A 22,096-nucleotide genomic window follows, 5' to 3' on the forward strand; every position below is an offset into this window, starting at 1 on the left:
AAAAAAAGCTCAGGCTGTACTTCTCCTTTTAACTTTGTGTAAAATTTTTTTAAAGTATGCTGATTTGAGTAATAGCTCACACAAACAGTTCAAGGATCTTCCCTTTTTTTAACTGGAGGATATCAATATGAAATGTTGCCTGAGCTGCCAACAACACATTGCAGGTGTTTTCAATGTTGGGGAGCTAATCCAAATTACTTGTGGTGAGTGGATCTGGAGGCACTGGTGCCGTGTTCTGCACATGTGCTCCAAAGCTAGACCCCCGAAATGTTTGCTGCCAGTTTTAAGGACTGTAGAAGGCACTAGCAGCCCAGTGACAGAACAATATTAAATAGAGTTGCAGTGGGGAACCCTTGCCTCCTGCACATTGTCCAGGTTGTTAATAAAAATAAATTCCCCATGACATGTTAAAATAAAATAAATAATTCTCTCTGTAATACTCGTCCTATCTGTCTCTCACAGACTCACCACCCTACAATTCACTTCCAGGTTAAAAGATGCCCAATGGCATTTACCCACTTTTTTGGAGCCTATAAAATATCAGCATGCAGCATTTGGGATCTGTCTACTGACATAGATAAAACAGGACCCCTGATGACATGCAACCAGACCTAATCAGGAAATGTTTTTTTTTACAGTTTAAAAAAGGATCAAGGGGTGCTCCAAACAGGGATGGGGTAGCGCTGCAAATGGGGGATGAGGAAGCTGGAGTTGAGCTTTTACTGTGGCAGCCGATGGAATCGTTGGAGCATACAATAGTTACAAGTTCTTGAAATATAGTAAAATAATCCTTTATTTTATAAGTTTATCTTGGACAACCTCTGAAATAGCTTAGCATATGAAAAACAGAAGAAAATGGATGGTTACCTTTAAAGTATCCCTCCGTTAAAGTGTAAGTTTAAAAAAAAAAATTTTTTGTCCGATTGTTGGCGGGGCTAGGTGGCTGATACCCTTGTTGGAAAAATGGCACACAGAGTCTAAAGGAAGGTTGCACAATTATTACTTGGTTAAGTTGTAGGTCCACAGATAACAAGTAGAGCAACAATCACAATCATCAGCACTAGTAATGTGTCTGCAATTACAGCAGCAAATTGCTCAGCATAACAGTTCCAAACAGTATGGTATCAATGACACAATAACACTGGTGACACAGGTGCAGAAGTTCTCATTCTCAGCAATGTTAGAGGCAGCAAGGTTGTCACTTTGGTAAGGCTTACATAACCACAGCATCTGTGTAGAGGGTGGCTGTTAGGCAGGATGGCGGTGCAAGCAGCAATTAGAAGAACATTGCAAGACCTATGTTAGAGCACTGGAGACTGGGGGGGAGCAGAGCGGTGAGCGGGGTCCCTGATCTGTCCCTCCTCAAACAGCAACCTTTCTCTAGCAATTCAAAAACCCATGCCAAATGCTGTGAGGAACTGCTATTTATTAGCATTGCCCACACTAAACATGGTCACCCCAGTCACCCAGTGTTGCAGCATATAATTGGACCCCTGCTCCCAGGCCTGTCTTTAATATTGATTGGACCCTGGGCAAATATTTTCTTGGGCCCACCCAAATTCACCTACTGTATCAACTATTTGCAGGCAGTGGAAGCTCAAGGGGCAGCTGTTGTGGGCCCCACAACAATGACTGGGCCCTGGGCAGACTTCCCTTTTGCCCTGCATTAAAGATGGTCCTGAATTCTCCGCTGGTGAAGTCAATGTTTCTCTCATCTTCTATTCCCTCTGTACAGTGGTCAGTCAACAGAGGGGAGGGTAGGCTGTACGTCCCTACATAGTTATTTATCAATTTGCATCTGTAGCCAACAACTGTACAATTTTGGATTTGCTATCTGGTGGCGTCTGAAAAAGAGAACCTAAATGACAAAGTGAAAGGTTTACTTTAAAGCTGGACTATTAAAAATAAAAAATGTATCGAATTGTGTAGTTAAAATATTTACCTGTATTTTAGGTACAACTAGTATACATTCCCAAATGTGACTTTACTTCAGCCTTCTTTAATCCCATGTACAGCAGTACTCAAACTGGGAGAGGAAGTGGTAGCACTTGGAGCCAATCAAGTGAGCTGTAGTGTACATTTGCTGACAAGGAGCATGCTGACAGAAGATGGGCACAGAGAAATGACCTAAAGGGTCCACAGCTGCTCCTTCATTATCCAATCACGATGTACATTGAATAAATAAACAATGCATTTAGCTACTTCTAGATTACCGAAATCTGTTGATATTGTTTTATGTTGTTCTGTTTCTTAGCCCTGAAGTGAAAAATTGTGAGCCTCCGAAATGCTTATTAATTTATATCTTTCTACTGGACCATTTAGAAATTTGTGTCTTCCTCATCCTTCACACAGGGCCGCTGATAGGGGGGCACCACCAGCCCTCCTGTAGGGGGCCTGGGCAAACAGGGGAGCCTGGACAGCAGAGGGAATCATTGTGGTCGGATGAAGGGGCAATTACAGAATTACTTCCTCCTGCACCGATCCCCCTCCCTGTTCTGCCTGCTTCTGATCCCCCTCTGTGCCCCCTGTCACTGCGCTGCCCAACCACAGCACTGCTGGCTTACCTGTCTCTTCAAAAAATAACAAATTGTAAAATAAAGTACATTTTAACATTCTTTAAACAATTATATATAAAAAATGCTTAAAGATAAAAAAAGGGGGCTAATTCACACAGGTTCTCTGTTATGTTTGCGTCCGCTAATAATGATTTTAGTGTATTTGTGAAAATATTGTTTTGATATATTTCAGGGGAGGGGGCCTGGGGGGCCCTGTCAGGTAGGCTTTACGTGGCCCCCATGATTTCTAACAGCAGCCCTGCCTTCACACATTAGTTCAATGAAAGAATGAATCAGAGAAATGACTTAGCTATGTTATTTAATTGGAGTAGAGAAAAATGAGGTCACTAGTTTTGCTTGGCAGTCTGGACTGAAATGCAAATCCTTTGGCAAGTAAAACATTTGTTTTTCAGTTAGTTGCATTGCCTGGAGCTCAATTTTAAGCACATTTTTGTACTTATGGATAAATATTATGATAAAAGATCCAGATTAATTAGTTTTTGCATTGTGTATTGCATTGCGTCACTATCACGTTGCGTCACTGTCAACGCATCGGGAGTAGCTTAGTGGCGTAACTTCCGGTCACGGCTGTGACTGGAAGTCTTTGTTTTTGACTCTGTTTTACTTGTGTGGGTTTTTCTACAATTTTAATGTTATTGCCTATTTTAAAAACAAATGGAACCACCCAGTTTTTGCTATATTACACTCTGAAGATCCTTCTTTTTTCTTGCTTTTAAAACGTGTGACTTTAGAGGCTATTTCTCTTAAAACCGTGGGTATGATTGGAGACATGGCTGCAGCTGACCGTTGTCCAGGAGTTACCGAGGAGAAAAGAGCCACCACTGTCTGCTGTGTACTACGATATGATGCACCACTAGACCCATGGGGTCCACCGATGAGGTGAGAGGCTGGTACTAAGTATGCAGAAGTACTAATCACTGGCCCCCCTATTTTAGTACTTCCCTGCGCTTAGGATGGATCTGAAAGTCCAAGAGATAAATCTGTCCAAATAAAACACCATATAAACAATAATAGCAGCTGCTTAAGTAAAATGGTCCATGTATAAAAGCAGAAAAATAAAAACCGCCCGTACAGAGCTTGTATAAAATCCTGCAGCAGCGCTGCAAACCCCTGGTTTGATGTGTATGCTGTGTGTGATGACTCGATCAAAAGAATCAATAATATGTGCTCCAATCACCCATCAGGAATTCACCACGTGGGGGGATATGGGATCCCCTTCGGGGAAAGCACTCACCAGATGGTTACTTTAAAACCGCGTTACAATATAATATGTCACTGGCAGATGGTGGATTGGAACAGCATACCCCTTTCCTCGATCACCGTATAGATTTTTCACTCTCCAGGTAATAGCAGTTTATGTAAGGGAAGAAAACATCCACATAGCGCAATATAGTTTTTGATAATATTTAATGTTACCCAAAAACATACATGCGTATCCCCTTTAAAAACATGCGTACCAGATAAGTAAAATAGTCAGGCAAAATATAAAATTGGTATGGGTGTTTATGCCACTCTCACTGTTTCTTGGGACCCCTGAAGACCGCTTGGATATCCTTCCTGTAGCTTGCTTCCTGGTTCCCTCAACGAGTGGAGCGCAAAACGTCACTTCCGGTTTGGATGCTGGATAGCAGCGCTCTGACGTTTCGTCCATTCGGACTTCCTCTTAGAGCGTCTAACGTAGCGTAGGACGCTCTAAGAGGAAGTCCGAACGGACGAAACGTCAGAGCGCTGCTATCCAGCATCCAAACCGGAAGTGACGTTTTGCGCTCCACTCGTTGAGGGAACCAGGAAGCAAGCTACAGGAAGGATATCCAAGCGGTCTTCAGGGGTCCCAAGAAACAGTGAGAGTGGCATAAACACCCATACCAATTTTATATTTTGCCTGACTATTTTACTTATCTGGTACGCATGTTTTTAAAGGGGATACGCATGTATGTTTTTGGGTAACATTAAATATTATCAAAAACTATATTGCGCTATGTGGATGTTTTCTTCCCTTACATAAACTGCTATTACCTGGAGAGTGAAAAATCTATACGGTGATCGAGGAAAGGGGTATGCTGTTCCAATCCACCATCTGCCAGTGACATATTATATTGTAACGCGGTTTTAAAGTAACCATCTGGTGAGTGCTTTCCCCGAAGGGGACCCCATATCCCCCCACGTGGTGAATTCCTGATTGGTGATTGGAGCACATATTATTGATTCTTTTGATCAAGTCATCACACACAGCATACACATCAAACCAGGGGTTTGCAGCGCTGCTGCAGGATTTTATACAAGCTCTGTACGGGCGGTTTTTATTTTTCTGCTTTTATACAGAGAGGCTGGTACTACCCGGGGAGGATACAAGGATTATTTCTTCGATGTCTGTATAGACTGACAGACCTGGACACCCTTACCCACCCATTTCCCCCTCTTCCTATCTTGTTTACATCTTTAACATTTCTGCTGTGTTAAAGACTGATTATATACACATAGGGCCAGATTCACGTATCTGGCCATATCTTTGTGCGGGCGTATCGTATCCTATTAACGCTACGCCTCCGCAACTTGGACAGGCAAGTGCAGTATTCACAAAGCGCTTGCTCCGTAATTTGCGGCGGCGTAGCGTAAATTGGCCGGCGTAAGCCCGCCTAATTCAAAATAGGCTGGTAGGGGGCGTGTTGTATGAAAATGAATCGTGATCCCACGTAAATGAAGCACCTAACGAATGGCGCATGTGCGCACATGCTCAGTATGACGTTAAATTTACTCCATAAGATACGTCAGGCCCAATGCCTGTGATGTGAACGTAACCTACGCATAGCCCCATTCACGTACGACTTACGTAAACGACGTAAAAAGATACGCTTGCCGACGTCCATACTTTGCATTTGCTGCGCCTCATATAGCAGGGGTAACTTTACGGCAGACGTAAGCCTAACGTAAACAGCGTAGCTGGCGCAAGTACGTTCGTGAATCGGCGTATCTACCTAATTTACATATTCGACGCGTAAATCTACGGAAGCGCCCCTTGCGGCCACCGTAAATATACACCCAAGATACAACGGCGCAGGAGACTTACGCCCCTCGTATCTTGGCAAAATCTATGCGTAACTGATTCTAAGTATCAGGCGCATAGATACGACGGCTCACATTCGGACTTACGATGGCCCATACTTTTTTTACGGATTATCAGATACTTTTGTGGATGCACCTTTTTATGCACATTTTTATATGCACTTTATGATGGACTTGTTTATATAGTTTATATATATTTATCAAATTTCACATTATATCTACACAGACTTTTAGTACTTGCTGGACCATTTGCTGTATTGCATTTTATATTTTATCCTTATTAGATTTATATCTTTTATTAATTTAATATATTAGTATTTTACCACTAGATTAACAAGCGCTACTTCAATATTTATACACATTTCTACGGGTGTTGGCAACACTATAGGAGTTTAACTGCTGTTTACACTTTAGCACTTTAATATTATTATTTATATTTTTTGGTTGAGCACTTTGTTAGCGCATTAGTACCTTATTGTTTAGTTTTTGCATTACCATGAATTTTGTTACTTGCATTTCACCATTTGAAACTAGAAACTAAAACTTAAACATGTATTTTAAGGGATAAAATCGGGGAATTATTTTACAGTTCTGAGAAATATTGTATTTTGATTTTTTTTATGTAAAGTTGAGGTTTCATATTTCCCGACAATTCACTCATTCTGTTCTCTAGCAGCTTTAGCATGTTGTTAGTGGAAAAATGGCATCTGAGATGTCATAACATTTGGTGTCCTGGCTTGGACTTTAAAGCAGGGTATACTGTGAATGAGGGATGTGTTTTGGCACTGGGGTCAGGGATCTTAGTCTTCTGTAATGTCAGTGCACTACTGTGCATGCAATCAGCACTCAACATAACACTACTGTTAACTTCAGTGCCAAAAAATATCATATCTTTAATTTACGCACTTAGCAAAATGCAAGGGCTATAAATTGAATCTTCCATCATACACATTTTATATGCTGTGCAGAATTCAATATTTCATTTTTTATTTTTATATGTGTGCTATATATGGCTTGTTTGTGATTATGTTTTTAAGAGCAATTCCAAGGAACAAGTGGAACTCATTAGTGAAGTGCTACTGACAGCCAGCTTACATAAGAAAGTCTGCTTAATTTACCTTAAAGGGCATGTAAACCCCCTCCACCCCCACCTCAAAAAAAAAATCCTGATAGCTTACCGTTCATTGATAGCGTTAAGGGACCTGATTTCTCTTGGCGTCCTTTAATTTCTTCTGTTTCAACCAGTTAATCCTGCCAGTAAGGAACTTTCTGTCCTATGGTGATTATGCTGACAGAATGCAGTGCTCTACAAGAGCAATGTTGTCACCCTAGGATGTACAGATTACTGGTTGATTGTTCACTGGCACATGAGTGAAACCAGACTAATGTGTACCTTCCAGCTTCTGTACCTCACACCACAGAAGCTCCTCCACATCCCCAAGTCCCGCTACAAATCTAAAGGAAAACGAAGATTCACAGTCCAAGGACCACGACTATGGAACGCTCTACTCACAGACATTCGGATGGAAGTGAAAAGTGGCCTTCAGAAAAAAACTTAAAGGAGTTGTAAAGGAAAAAAATGTTTTTGCTGAAATGACTGTTTACAGGGTATAGAGACATAATAGTTAACTGATTCCTTTTAAAAATGATTAAAAATAGATAAAAATAAATCATATAATGTAACTGTAGTTTCAGTTTCGTTTATGCATCTATTTTTATGCTTCTGTGAAGTACAGAGACACAGAGCCAATAGAGGGCAGTGATGGTTTGAAAAACGAAAGTGATTGGTTCTGAGGGGTTTAAGACACACAGTAATCACACCTCCTTGATTAGTGCCACAGAGAGAAAGCTCCCATGACTTTTTTCATCAGGAAACAGACTGTTCAGAACAGAGAAGGATTACAGCAACATCATAGCAAAAACGAACAATGAGGACATGAAACCAGGACTGCAGTAAGGTAAAGGAAGCTATTTAGCTAAAAAGAAAAATTCCTTTAGTGACCCTTTAAGACACGTCTATTGCTGGACAACGACATTGGATACAGAACCTTGAGGCAATTTAGTTCGCATTTGTAGTGCTATACAAGTTACTCACTCAATAAAGGCAGAGCACAGAGACAGAAAGAAAATGTAGCACCACTCCTGCATGGGGTAGAAGAGAAGACTATCCTCTGGTAGGGAGAAGGCTAGCATTTATTTTGGGGTGGTTCGATGGCCACAGTGGAGAGCATCACACAACAAGGAAGGGCACCAGTCACTTAGTCTTTTCAAGATTTTTTGCTTCACACGAAGAGGGTCAGGGTTAGGTCTTCATTCTCAACAAGAGAGTCCAGACTTTATTAGTTCAAGGGAGTGCCAAGATCCTCCAAGGGCATACACTGATCCCCCTCCAGCAGACAGCCATCAGGCTCTTCCACCTTGGAAGGTGCATCCTCCTCTACCGGAGGGGACAGCCTGAAGAACTCATGCTAGAACCCATAGGACTCAGTCCTACACAGTACTTACAATTGCACACATACTCTTGAGGATGGGGCCTGGTGGAAAGAGACCTGTCTCTTGGCCAATCTCCAAGCTTTTATAGCCTCCCCCCATCATGCACCACTAAAGAAAACTACTAGCGGGAGCCAGAAGGAACTTAAAGACTCAACATTTTCTACCATCCTACGGTAGTACTTTGGCCCTGAGTGCCGGTGACACCTAGTATGGTACTGCAGCAATTCTAGAACATAGGGGAGAAGCCAAATGAGAAGTTACAAATTGCCTTAGGCAAATTACTATCCAGTAAAAGGTAAATCTATTAGACACCCCCTAAATACAGGTTGGCTAGACTAGCAAAGAAATTCAGCTAAAAAAAGAAAAAACAGTAATGCACATGCACAAGTTGATTTGTGAGTGTTGCTAGATTGAGTATAATTATAGTTTTTAATGGAAATGTATTGTCTCTTTTCAGTGCTTTTTAACCACTTGTCAATAGAGGGATTTTTTTATATTTCTGCACACATGTAAAAATTCTTTTTTTTTACTAGAAATTACCCCCCTCGTACACACGACCGAACATGTCTGTTGAAACTGGTCCGCGGACCAGTTTCCGCGGACATGTTCGGTCGTCTGTACGGCCGACCAGACCGGATTCCCGGCCTAGCGGACAGGTTTCCAGCGAACAAATGTTTCTTAGCATGCTAAGAAACATGTCCGCTGGAAGCCTGTCCATTGGACTTGTCCGATGGTCTGTACGACTCATCGGACATCCCCCGCATGCGTCGAAGTGATTCGACGCATGTGTGGAAGCATTGACCTTCCAGGGTCGCGCACGTCGCCGCGTCATCGTCGCAGCCACAGCGCGGCCACGTCACCGCGTATCCTGTCCGCGGGGAATTTGGTCTGATGGTGTGTACAGCCATCAGACCAAATGATCCCAGCGGATATGTCCGATGAAAACGGTCCGGCGGACCGTTTTCATCGGACAGGTCCCGTCGTGTGTACGAGGCCTAAAAGTATATATTTTCTGAAAGCATAGACCCTGGAGAATAAAATGGGGGCAGTTGAAATTTTTCTATGTCACACGATATTTGCCTAGCTATTTATCAAACTCATATTTTCAGGACAACATATATTAAAATGATTTTTAGTGCAAACAAACATAATACCATAATACATTTTAGTAAAATATAAAAGATGGTTGAGTAACTACTGTAGATACCGAACATGACAAGACTCAAAATTTTGCACAGCCATGAAAAGGCAACAAACTACGTTACCTATAATGTTTCATAGGGAATGATTAAGGCTGGGTTCACACTGCTGTACAGAGCGGCTCACAGCAGGGGTCTGGTGCGTCCCTGTTCATCGTTTCAGGTCCGATTTCAGGCCGAATTTCTGGCTGAATTTGAACTTAAAACGGTACAGAAAATGCACAGTACTCCAGTGCACTTTGCTCCGGAGCCGCTCTGGAGCTGTGTGAACCGGCTCCATTGAGAACCAGTCACAATCTTCTTACATGCAAATTGAATGCTGGGAATCCACATCCAATTCGCAATAGTGTTCACTCAGCCTTAATCACCTCAATACAGGACACCTAAACCACCTTCCTGATTACCACTAATTAAAAAAAAGTTATTCTTTGTTTCTGTCAGTACATTTTGCAAATAAGTAATTTTTCTCCTTCACTGATGGGTGCTGATGGGTACTGATGAGGAGCCATTATGGGCACTGATGAGGCGGCACTTATGGGCACTGATGAGGAGGCATGAATATGCCACACTTATGGGCACTGATAGGTGGCACTGATGGGCAGCACTGAGGGGCGGCACTGATGGGTGGCATTGGTGGGCACTGGGCACAGATAGGCATCACTGGTGGGCACAGAGAGGCATCACTGGTGGGCACAGATAGGCAGCACTGATGGGCAGCACTGAGGGGCACTGATGGGCATCGATTGGTGGCATTGATGGGCAGAAGTAATGAGCATTGATGGGCAGCAGTGATGGGCATTGATGGGCACCAGCAACGGACAGCACTGAACTAGCATCACTTGTGGGCACTAGTTATTGGCACTTTTGAGCACTGGTTGCTGGCACTTTTGGGCACTGGTTGGTGGCAATTATGGGCACTGGTTGGCATTGATTGCTGACAGTGGTGGGCAAGTATTTCTGGCACTGGTGGCATTTAATTGTAATCAGGGCACTGATGATTCAAACACTGCAATAATAGTTCAAAATATGTTCACACGAAAAATATACTATATATATTTAAAGGAAATCTGTCAAAAAATAAATATGAAGGCTTTATATCTAAAAATGCTCTTTGACTGGCTGTCACTTACTTCAGAATTACTAACCTGAAACAACTTTTCAGACAAGGATTTGTGACTTTATACTTGTTCTGGGCCAGTGACTCACAAAGTGATAAAGCCGGTGTATCAGTATGATCATATATATGTGTTGTGCAACACAGCGTATAAGTGCAGCAGTCGTGACTATGTAACATATAGGTGCACGGTCAGGACTACCTAATGTACAACATTGCATATACAGTCCAGCAGTCAGGTCTTTAGGGCACCTAGAGCACAGCAGTCAGGCTGTTAATGTGCAAACAAGTACAGTGAGGAAAATAATAATTTTATCCCCTGCAGATTTTGTACGTTTGCCCATTTACAAAGAAATGATGGGTCTGCAATTTTTGTCATAGGTGCATATTAAATGATAGAGACAGAATACAGTATCAATTAAAAATCCAGAAAAAAAACACATGCTCTAAAGTGAGTTGCAGTTCAGTGAGTAAAATAAGCATTTGATCCCCAAGCAAAACACGACTTAGTACTTGGTGGAGAAACCCTTGCTGGCAAGCACAGGGATAAGATGTTTCTTGTAGTTGGTTACCAGGTTTGCACACATCTCAGGAGGGATTTTGGTCCACTCTTCTTTACAGATCTTCTTTAAATCCTTAGGCCCCGTACACACGAGAGGATTATCCGCTGGAAACGGTCCTCGATGATGACGCGGCGACGTGCGCGATGCTGGAAGATAAAGACTTCCACGCATGCGTCAAATCATTACGACGCATGCGAGGGAGAGGAGCGGACGGATTGATCCGGTGAGTCTGTACAGACCACCGGATCAATCCGCTGGACAGGATTCCAGCGGATAGATTTCTTAGCATGCTAAGAAATTTATATCCGCTGAAAATCCATCGGCCGGAAAAATATCCGCGGAAAAATATCCGCTCGGACGTACACACCACCGGATCTATCCACTGGAACTGATCTGCGGATAAATCCCAGCGGATAGATCCGGTGGTGTGTACGAGGCCTTAAGGTTTCTTGGCTGTCTCTTGGCAACTCAAAGTTTCAGCTCCCTCCACAACATTTCTATAGGATTAAGGTCTGGAGATTGACTAGGCCACTCCATGCCCTTAATTTGCTTCTTCTTGAGCCACAGCTTTGTTGCCTTGGTGGTATGTTTTGAGTCATTGTCATGCTGGAAGACCCATCCGCAACCCATAGTTAGTGGTCTGGCTGAGGGAAGAAGGTTCTCGTTCAAGATTTTACAATACATGGCCCCATCCATTAGCCCATTGATGCAGCAAAGTTGGCTTATACATTTAGCAGAGAAACAGCCCCAAAGCATCATGTTTCAACCTCTGTGCTTGACTGTAGGGATGGTGTTCTTAGGGTCATAGTCAGCATTTTTATTCTTCCAAACATGACGAGTCCCCCTCGCTGAATACCTTCTCTGTCTTTGAGACAGAAATTTGTCACAAAAATGGCATATTTGGACGTTAAGGTAGTAGTGTGGTGCTCTCATTCTTCTGTATCATATGTATTTTATGGTCTACTGCCGCATATACACGGTCGGAAATTCTGACAACAAAACCGTGGATTTTTTTCAGACAGAATTTTGGCTCAAACTTGTGTTGCTTACACACGGTCAGTCAAATGAAATTTCCGAACGTCAAACACGTGGTGACGTACAACACTACAACAAGCCGAGAAAAATTAAGTTAAATTAATCCGATCATGGGTAGGATTTTTGTGCGTTGGAATTGCATACAGACGATCGGAATTTCCGACAAGAACTTTTTTTGTGGGAAAATTTGAGAACCAATGTCCGATGGAGCCTACACATGGTCGGAATTTCTGACCAAAAGCTCACATCGAACATTTGTTGTTGGAATTTCCGATCGTGTGTATGCGGCATAAGAGTAGCCTCACACTGCAATTACCCTATGGACGCTTTTTAAGTTTAGCACCCTCCTAGGTAGGTGCAAGAGGTCTTTCTGCTTACCTGGATGATGGTAAGGTAAAACTTAGAGTGCTCCCTGCCTACAAGAGAGCAGGATCTATTGGCTAGGTCTGCTCATTGTACTCTGGTCCAGCTCAGCTTGTTTGACTGTCCCTCACTGGTCCAATAGGGAGGCATATTGGACAGTGGGAGGGGACCTGACAGGCTTTGTTACAGTCCTGGCAATGGGCAGAGGAAAAGTGCTGCATTGCATGTTGGAATACTGTATATAAGCCCAGGGTACATATACCCAGAGTTAGTTGAGCTGGGGAACAGAGTCCAGAAGGGAGGGTGTGGCTGCCCTCTCCTCCGTGGAGGTGGGGCCAAGTGAGAGTTGTCCTTATCCATTGTGAATAGTGTGAATAGTTCCAGTTGGAGTATCCCACTAATCCCTTCTCCCATCCAAGTTCCAAAATAAAAAACAAAAACCCAATTACCCTGGACTGGTCATTGAGTAATGAGCAACAGCCGGAGTAAGGGTGGGACAAAGTGGAAACCCCTAGCAACCAAAGTGGAAACCCTTAGTAACCAGCTGCAGGTACCCAGAAAGAGGCCCAAGTCAACCCTGAGCAAGCCTTATGGGGACAGTGCTACATACATAAACCAAACACTTTGGGATCCAGAGCTGCAAAGCCCACACCCGAGAAACTACAATGGCAGTCACATATTTATGTCATTGCAGATCTACTTTCATCTGTTTACCTTATTGCAGGTATCTGCAAGATATCATAAAGCTCCTCACATGTGGGGTGGGATTGCTTTCTAAATATCTGTGCTGTGTAACTTATTTTCTCGCAGTTTGATATATTATCAATCATAATTTGAAATTGCAAAACAGATTTGACAGGTGACTGACACTTAAACGCATAACAATTATTATGTTTGTTTCAGGACCCGTTGACACCACATGTAGTGCAGTGCTTTTTCTTCCACATCAAAAACTCAAGCAAAGTAGGTTATATGAGTTCCAATGGTATAGTTCACAAAAGTGCACTGCGTTCCAGTGCCTTTTGCAGAAAATAAGTACAACATGCTGCTTTTTTCTTGTTTTTTTTCTTGCACAGAACTGTACTAGAATGTGGTAAAACGCATCAAAAATTAATAAACAATTGCACCGGCCTCCAGTACAATAAAAAAAAAAAAAAGCACCTGGAATCCTTCCAGAAACAAATTAAAAGAAACAACAAAACGTACTGTGGCACATCAAAGAAATGTAATGCTTTACCTACATCATGCCCACCCCCATGTAAAAGAAGAAGCCTGGGTTTTGTTCTTGTGTGTACTTTGCCACAAAGGAGGACTGATTAAAGTGGCAAGGGTATCAAACACTTGACTGCACATAAGTTGTTGTCCCACTGCAAGATAACTAGGTGAAAATGTTAACTGGTTATACTTTGCAATTTCAGCTGCTTATTTTAAAACCATGTCCACTTTAAAGTGCACCTGTTCTTGGACATGAAGGGGAAAACAGGAGGTTCCCTTAACTTCCCCCACCCTAATGGCATAGACTTACCCTCCTTTGCCCTCCTGCCTCTCCACCCAGCTGCAGGAAGTGAAGAGTAGTGTTGAGCAGAATATGCCATATTCGATTTCGCGATATATCTCGAATATATATTCGAATATTCGAGATATATTCGCTAAATTCGAATATTCGTGATATTTTATCGAAAGTAAATGATTGCGATTTTTCGCTATTGCGAATGCGAAAATAATTGCGATTTTTTGATAACTGCGGTAGGAGCACTCTGATTGGCTCAGAATATTCGTGATATTTTATCGAAATATCGCAACATGCGAATGCGATATTTACTGCGCAATTTCGACAAATGCTGTAGGAGCACTCTGATTGGCTCAGAATATTCGTGATATTTTACAATACAAAATAATTGCGAATATTCGGCAAATGCGGAAGGAGCACTCTGATTGGCTCAGAATATTCTTGATATTTTACAATACAAAATAATTGCGAATATTCGGCAAATGCAGAAGGAGCACTCTGATTGGCTCAGAATATTCTTGATATTTTACAATACAAAATAATTGCGAATATTCGGCAAATGCGGAAGGAGCACTCTGATTGGCTCAGAATATTCTTGATATTTTACAATAGAAAATAAAAAGTGTTTTGCATTGGTGGTGATTCTTTACTCTATCCATCTGTCACAGCCGTTTGTCAATCAAACACCTTAAAGATTGAACACGTTCATGCTGCATGCTTTGGACTTTTTTTCACTTCACATATCAAAGACATTTTTATGAAAGATTATTTTTCTATTATTGGGACTATATTTCTTTATATATTTGTTTCACTGTGTATTTCACAAGTTATTTGCGCTTGCTTATTTTATAATTTGCCCACATGTCTTGTCACTAGACATATTTTTTATTCTTGTAGAGCGACTCCATTTTCTGTCTTGTATTAATTTATGTTGTATAACATTTTTGAGTTGCTGCTGTATTCTCCCCTTTTTTAAGGTATGCGCAATTTTTTCCTTCTTACAAAAAATAATAATATCAAACATACAAATATTCATAACATACACATACACAAAGCCCCCCCCTTTTGCATCAGAGACAATCAGAGTTCTCCTACCACAGTTATCGAAAATTCGCAATCATTTTCGCATTCGCAATAGCGAAAAATCGCAATTTTTTTTTTTTCAATTTGGCAACATAATAGGATCGCCTCAGCTTAGCTACTCGGCCCAGGGTCTCTAATCATACCAGCAATGCTTTTAGACGTCGATAGGATGTGATCTGTTTTAAAAATCAAATTGAAAAAATGCGAATATTCGGAATTGCGAATATTCACCGCGAAATTCGAAATATAGCGCGATTTCTCGAATATGCTATATTCGAGTCGAATATTCGCAATGCGAATATTCGTGAGCAACACTAGTGAAGAGTGGAGGCTATATCTAAACTCCAAGTCATGGATCAGATCTTATACAGGTTATTTAAATCTATCCTTGCCCCATGTGACAATACTCTGACAATCAGTCAGTACCGGCACTGTCACATAGGCAGGAGGGAAGGAAGGAAAGTAAGTCACATGCATGCCATATTTATGAGTGTCAGTTTCCTTCACACCCTCTCTGCTGCTATTGGCTGCCAGGAGCAAAGACAAATCTCTTTGCTTCTGTCAGCCAATAGGAGTGGTGAAGGGAGTGAAAGAAAGGTATGTGCAGATAGGAACATGGAAGGTTAAGCAAACCTCTTCCTCCATGGGCAAAACCAAGGATTACTATAATAAACAATATATTGTAATACTCAGGTGATCTTTTTATTCATATATACAGTATCTTCTGTATGGCATGGGCATCAGCGTGCCACCCTTAAAGCAGCTTTGTTGTGCCACCTGCGCTTTTCTTTGGTCTGTAAAAGAGCACCATTACAATGCTGAGGTCCTTGCAATGCATCCTCCATTTATTAGCTAGCTAAACTCCTCCTCCTGCACCTTCCTGTGCCCAAAATTAATCCACAGAGCAACACCGCTAACTCACTACCCTGACTTCTGCTGAGCAGGAGATTGTGTAAAGATTATATGAAGGTACATTTTAGAACTTATACAAACACTATGTTGCACCACCCTACCATCACTGCAATTAGTGAATTCTTGACTGTTTTTGGGTGGAAGAAAGGAGTGCCAGTCACTTTAGGAAAGTTTATCAGAGTTTATTAAGCTCAATAAACTTACCATCAATATAGAAAAAGAATCATTAAGCCAGATTGGCCCTTTGTAGAATTCAGACTGTAGAGATGCTTCTAGTCAGCAGGCTTGCCCCTTGGATGAACCATTAGAGCTCCACTTGCCGACCAGCCCATAGTAAAAGTACGTTGTTTGTTTGACAGTAAATACAGAGGTAATTTTTAGGGCTGTGCAAATTAACTTTTAATTAATCAATTAATCTTTAATTTTTTTGATCGATCAAAATCTTTTTGATCAATTAAAATTCTTTTGATCGGTACTCACCTCTCCGACGGCTTCTGGGCCTTCAGGGAGTTCCGTCGGAGATCCAGTGACATCACGGACACCGGCGGGGCTTGCGGTGTCCATCTGAAGGGCTCCTTTGCTGTGCCTTCATATCTGCATGCCGGCGGGACCTCACTATCTGCCACACGCAAGGGCTGTTACACTTCCCTCTATCACTTCCCTCTATCAACCTGGGATTCTACAACCATCCACTGGCAGTTGTGATAGTTCCCTTCATGGGACTACTACATGCCGACGGACTGATGTTAACCTCTCCTCATCTGGATTCAGCAGTGGAATCGTTGTACACATTTTTATACCAGTATCATACTTAGCTACATGTTTTTATGACTGCTTTTGGTACCATTTGGTATTACTCGCACCATTTTTACAGTTTATGTAGTTACATAGATTTTATCTCCAAGGAGATCAGCTAAAAGTAGTTGGATCTGTATGTGCGTTATAATTAATCGAAAAATTAGTCGATTAATCAATTAAAAAAAAAAACGATTAATCTAACAGAAAAATCAGTAACAGCCCTAGTATTTTTTTACTATAGCTGTTTTAATGTCAGATAAAAGTGGCCACGCAGGATCACTTTTAGAAGCGGCGGTAAGGCTGCAGCCCGGGAGCGATGCAATGCTAGTGGTAGCTGGGTATGGAGAAGAGTGAAGCCAAGATGGCCACCACTAATCTCTATGCCCTTGGAGGACCAGAGTGACAGCTGACATCCCGGGCCATAGTAAATCATTTTTTAAGGTTTTTTTTTTTAAGCAAAAGTCCAAAAAAAAAAAAATTATTTTGCTAATGGCAAATTAAGGATTTGGGGTCTTTTTTACCCCAGATCTCTCAATTAAGAGGACCTGTCATCATTATTTCTATTACAAGGGATGTTTATATTCCTTGTAATAGGAATAAAAGCAATATAATTTTTTTTATGAAAATAAATGGGATTTTTTTAAAGTACGTCACGCAAGCATATGTAAACACTGGCCCAGATTCAAGTAGAATTGCGCGATATTTGCAGGGGAGCAGGGCAACGATTTTGCCCTGCGCCCCCGCAAATATTTTGCGCTGCCCTCGATTCACGGAGCAGTAGCTCCGTGAATTGCGAGGGCGCGCCGGCAAATTTGCCCGGCGTAAGCGCACGCAAGTTAAATGATCCCGCCGGGGGCGGGAATCATTTAAATTAGGCGCGCTCCCGCGCCGAGCGTACAGCGCATGCTCCGTCGGGAAACTTTCCCGACGTGCATTGCGGCAAATGACGTCGCAAGGACATCATTTGCTTCTAAGTGAACGTGAAGGCGTCCAGCGCCATTCACGTTTCACTTACGCAAACGCCGTGAAATTCAAATTTCGCGGCGCGGGAAGGCCGGCTATACTTTAGCATTGGCTGCCCCTACTATTAGAAGGGGCAGCCTTGCGCTAAAAGTAGCCGTACGGAAACTCCGTACCTGGCTTGCACGGGGCCCGCGCAAGCTTGTGAATCAGTGGTAGTATGCAATTTGCATACTACACGCTGATACACAATGGGAGCGGCCCCCACAAGAATGCAGCCTAAAATCTGCGAGGCATAAGAGCCTTATGCCGCGCAGATTTTAGCCTGCAGTCGGTGTAACGAGGTTCCTGAATCAGGAGCACTCGTTACACCGGAGCAAGTAAGCACTTGCGCTGCGTAACCTATGGTTGCGCGGGCGCAAGTGCTTCTTGAATCTGGGCCAGTGTTCAAACCACACATGTGAGGTATCACCGCAAACATTAGAGCAAGAGCAATAATTCTAGCACAAGTCCTCCTCTGTAACTTTAAACAGGTGATTTGTAAACATTTTTAAAGTGTTGTCTATGGAGATTTTTAAGTACCAAAGTTTGTCGCCATTCCACGAGTATGCGCAATTTTAAAGCATGAAAGGTTATACCTGGCGAAACATCATCTTTCACATTATACAAAAAATTGGGGTAAATATTGTGTTTTTATTTATTAATTAAAGTGTATTTTTTCCCCAAAAAATGCATTTGAAATACCGCTGGGCAAATACTGTGTGACATAAAATATTGCAATGAATGCCATTTTATTCTCTAGGGTCTCTGCTAAGAAAAAAAAGTATATCATTTTTGGGGGTTGTAAGTAATTTTCTAACAAAAAATACAGATTTAAACTTTTAAGCAAAGATTTCCAGAAAAGTCCTAGGCCCGGATTCTTAAAGCACTTACGCTGACGTATTTTTATATACGCCGTGTAAGTGCACAGATGCGCCGTCGTATCTATGTGCCTGATTCTTAAAGCTAGATACGCCTGAATTGTGGCTTCATCCGACCGACGTAAGTTTCCTACGCCGTCGGAGCCTGGGCGCATATTTACGCTGGCCGCAAGGGGCGCTTCCATTGATTTACGCGTCGAATATTCAAATGACCGAGATACGCCGATTCACGAACGTACTTGCGCCCGTCGCTGTAATCTACGCCGTTTACGTAAGTCGTACGTGAATGGGGCTGGGCGTAGGTTACGTTCACGTCGTAGGCATTGAGCCGTCGTATCTTAGGGAGTATATGCAACGTGATTCTGAGCATGCATGCGCCATTCGTTCGGCCTTTCATTTGCATGGGGTCACTCTTCATTTTAATAGATCACGCCCACTTCCTTCCTACTTTGAATTAGGCGGGCTTAGGCCGGCCAATTTACGTTACGCCGGCGCAACAAAGGGAGCAAGTGCTTTGTGAATACTGTTCTTGCCTCTCTATGTTACATCGGCGTAGCGCATATGAGATGCGCTACACCGCTCTAAAGATGCGCCGATCTACGTGAATCTAGCCCCTAGTCTTCAAGTGGTTAATGTCCATCAGAATATGTGTTAACCCTGGTGCTCTAATCCAGGTAATCACTTTCCTACACTGCTTCCCCTGGATATACCCTCTAGCAGGAAAGCAGGAAGCTTCTGGTCCCAGTGTCTCTGTAGCACAGTACACCCTCCTCAGGCAGCTAGCCTATGAGGCATAAGAAACATCAGCAGCAAAATACACCCTCCCCAGGCAAAGCGTGGGAGGAAAAATAACTTTCCAAGGTCATTCCTAAATATTTATATCCTTGTCCAGCATGCACCACTGGCAATGAACCTCCTAGTGATTGGCCAGGGAGAAAATTCATAACTCCGGTTACTAAATCTTCTTATGCTATTTCCATAGGATGCTCCCTAATAGCAGGAAAAGCCAAATAATAACACTTATGCCTCGTACACACAGGCGGACTTTTGACCGTGCAAAAGTCTGCCGTGAGCCGGTTGGAAGTCCGACGGACAAAAAGAGAACAGAATCTCTAAGGTCCGTCGGACTTCCGACCAAAAAGTCTGATGGAGGCTACACACGGTCGGACTTTCCGAGAAAAAAAGCCTGTCTGACTTTTTTCTCGGAAAGTCCGGCTGTGTGTACGAGGCATTCATTTAAAAAGATCCTGAGACAAGGAGAACTACCAAATAGAACTCAGGCTGACTAAAGCCCAACAGTACTAAATTTAAGCTAGCGAAACTAACGCATAGTGCAGGATCCTTACATCACTATTGAAATAAATGAAATACTTGTAAATATGCAACTAGACTTGAGGATCCTTTAAAAAATGTAACTTATTTTTAAACAAATACAGAGAATTTAAACAATACTTTTATCATGTTTGTGATACACATAGCCTTTTTGTCATATGATGCAAAAAGTTTGCAGCTGTATGTAGTAAAAAAAATTGTTGACCAATACCAGTTAAAAAAATGAGCTTGGCAGAAAGGAATTTTTGATCAGAATCCTTGTAAACATTAATAGTTTGCATCATTGTTTTTCGAGATCGGAGGACGCTTGTCTAAAATGCACTATACATAGAATGTCAAATAAAAAAAAATCTCTGAAAGTCTTTTTGCCCAAAAAGAAAAACAAATAATAACCCTTTTTACATAAGAAGCTTTACAGCATGAATTTATGAGAACAATTAAGTAGGAATATTAATGTTATAGTATAGTATAGTATAATATAGAACCTAAACAAACTAAACCAGGTGACACGCTTTAATCTATCCATTTAATAAAATCATTTTCCCTGGGTTGTATGCAGTTTTGTGCAGTTGTATACTATTTATTACTGTAGCAGTCTGGTGTGTATTTTTGTTTATGATTTGTATACCTTTTAATCAAAGGTATCAAAAAGATACAAATGTGTTTTATGTATGGAAAATCATTCAAAACACCTTATATTACTCCGGTGTAAAATAAATGTATGAAGAATAAAATGAAACAAATCTCATCCAGATTTCATTGATTATTAATTAGTGGTCATCAAGATCATAGTGTGACCTTGATCAGCAGCTTTCTGAGGTTAATTTCAACCGCAAATACTTGTATCTTGTTAGTCACTTGTAGAAGAAGGAAAAATGTAGAAGTAAAATGATACCATCATTAGTTAAGTAGTAGATTTAAGTTGCAAGCATTTGAAGCTACTTTTTGGAGGGCTCTTCATTAGACATAATGTCATGTTTGATCAAGAGACTCAAGTACACATAGAACCTTGGAACTCTCGCTAGCTAACATCATCACATTTTTCTTTTCTAGTCTATATTATATTGTCTAGTTCATGTTATAAAGTGTAACAATCCAGCAAAGCATGCTAAACCTTATATATAATTTAGATGCAAATGGTTCAGTCGATATACAGTAGCAATTTTAAAGTGGCTTTAGAATAAAGTCTCTTTATTACATATTTTACATATGAATCATCCTGTTAGAACATTGCTATCATTCTCTTAGAACATCGCTACGGTCAAATGAAATGTAAAACATTTTTTGCAATGTATTAAATCTTTTATGACAAAGTGCGTTCTAAAACATCCTGCTGTTTGCTAACATCATTTTCCTACAAGTATGAACATTTTTTTTTTTTTTTTTTTCACTAGATCATCATTAAACATTTACATAAAAAATGAAACAGAATTGTCGACTTTCCATTTCCTCACCTTTTCACGTGAAGAGCAGACGTGTGCGTTTGGTTGGCTTGTGCTGTTGTGTGTCTGTTTCTGAAAGTGACTTCAATCTATCTTCCTAAGTGTACATTCTGGTTCCCTGCCAGTTTTACTGACCAGCACTACTGCTTTTGCCAGTGGGCTGAAGAGATGTTGAGTCTCAGTTTCTCTTGCATGACATGTTAACCGTTTGGTTGCTTTGAAATTTGCTAATTAATGAGGGACACTTTGTCATTATTTTTTTTGTTTTCAATATAATGTTACCAAACATAAGACAGAGTATTTCAAAAGCTCAGATGTTTGCATTATATATAGGAGACATTTTTAACCACTTGGCCTCCAAAAGATTTACCCTCCTTTATGACCAGGCCACTTTTTGCGATACGGCACTGCGTTATTTAACTGACAACTGTGTGATCAAGCAACGCTGTAACCAAATAATATTTATGTAATTTTTCACACAAATAGTACTTTCTTTTGGTGGTATTAGATCACCACTGCGTTTTTTTTATAAACAAAAAAACTCCAACAATATTTTTTTACTTTCTGCTATAAAACGCATCCAATAAAAAATAAAATAAAAAATAATTGAATTTCTTCAATTCTTCAAGTGTAGACCAATATGTATTCTTCTACATGTTTTTGGTAACAAAAAAGCCCAAATAAGCGTATATTGATTGGTTTACACGAATGTTATAGCGTCTACAAACTATGG

The 22,096-nt window shown here is 41.3% G+C and overlaps 1 protein-coding gene across 1 annotated transcript in view; it reads right to left on the reverse strand.

The window, feature by feature from the left end:
- LOC120915226 (serine/threonine-protein kinase SBK2-like) overlaps positions 1-21,513 on the reverse strand; it is a 119,660-nt gene extending 98,147 nt beyond the window's left edge. Inside the window, exon 1 of the mRNA XM_040325557.1 lies at positions 21,376-21,513. The gene's annotated coding sequence lies outside the window, so the exon portion shown is untranslated. The remainder of the gene's footprint in view (positions 1-21,375) is intronic.
- Between the last annotated feature and the right edge of the window lie 583 nt (positions 21,514-22,096).

Source organism: Rana temporaria, chromosome 10 (assembly GCF_905171775.1).
Source record: "Rana temporaria chromosome 10, aRanTem1.1, whole genome shotgun sequence".
In the NCBI taxonomy this organism is placed as follows: domain Eukaryota; kingdom Metazoa; phylum Chordata; class Amphibia; order Anura; family Ranidae; genus Rana; species Rana temporaria.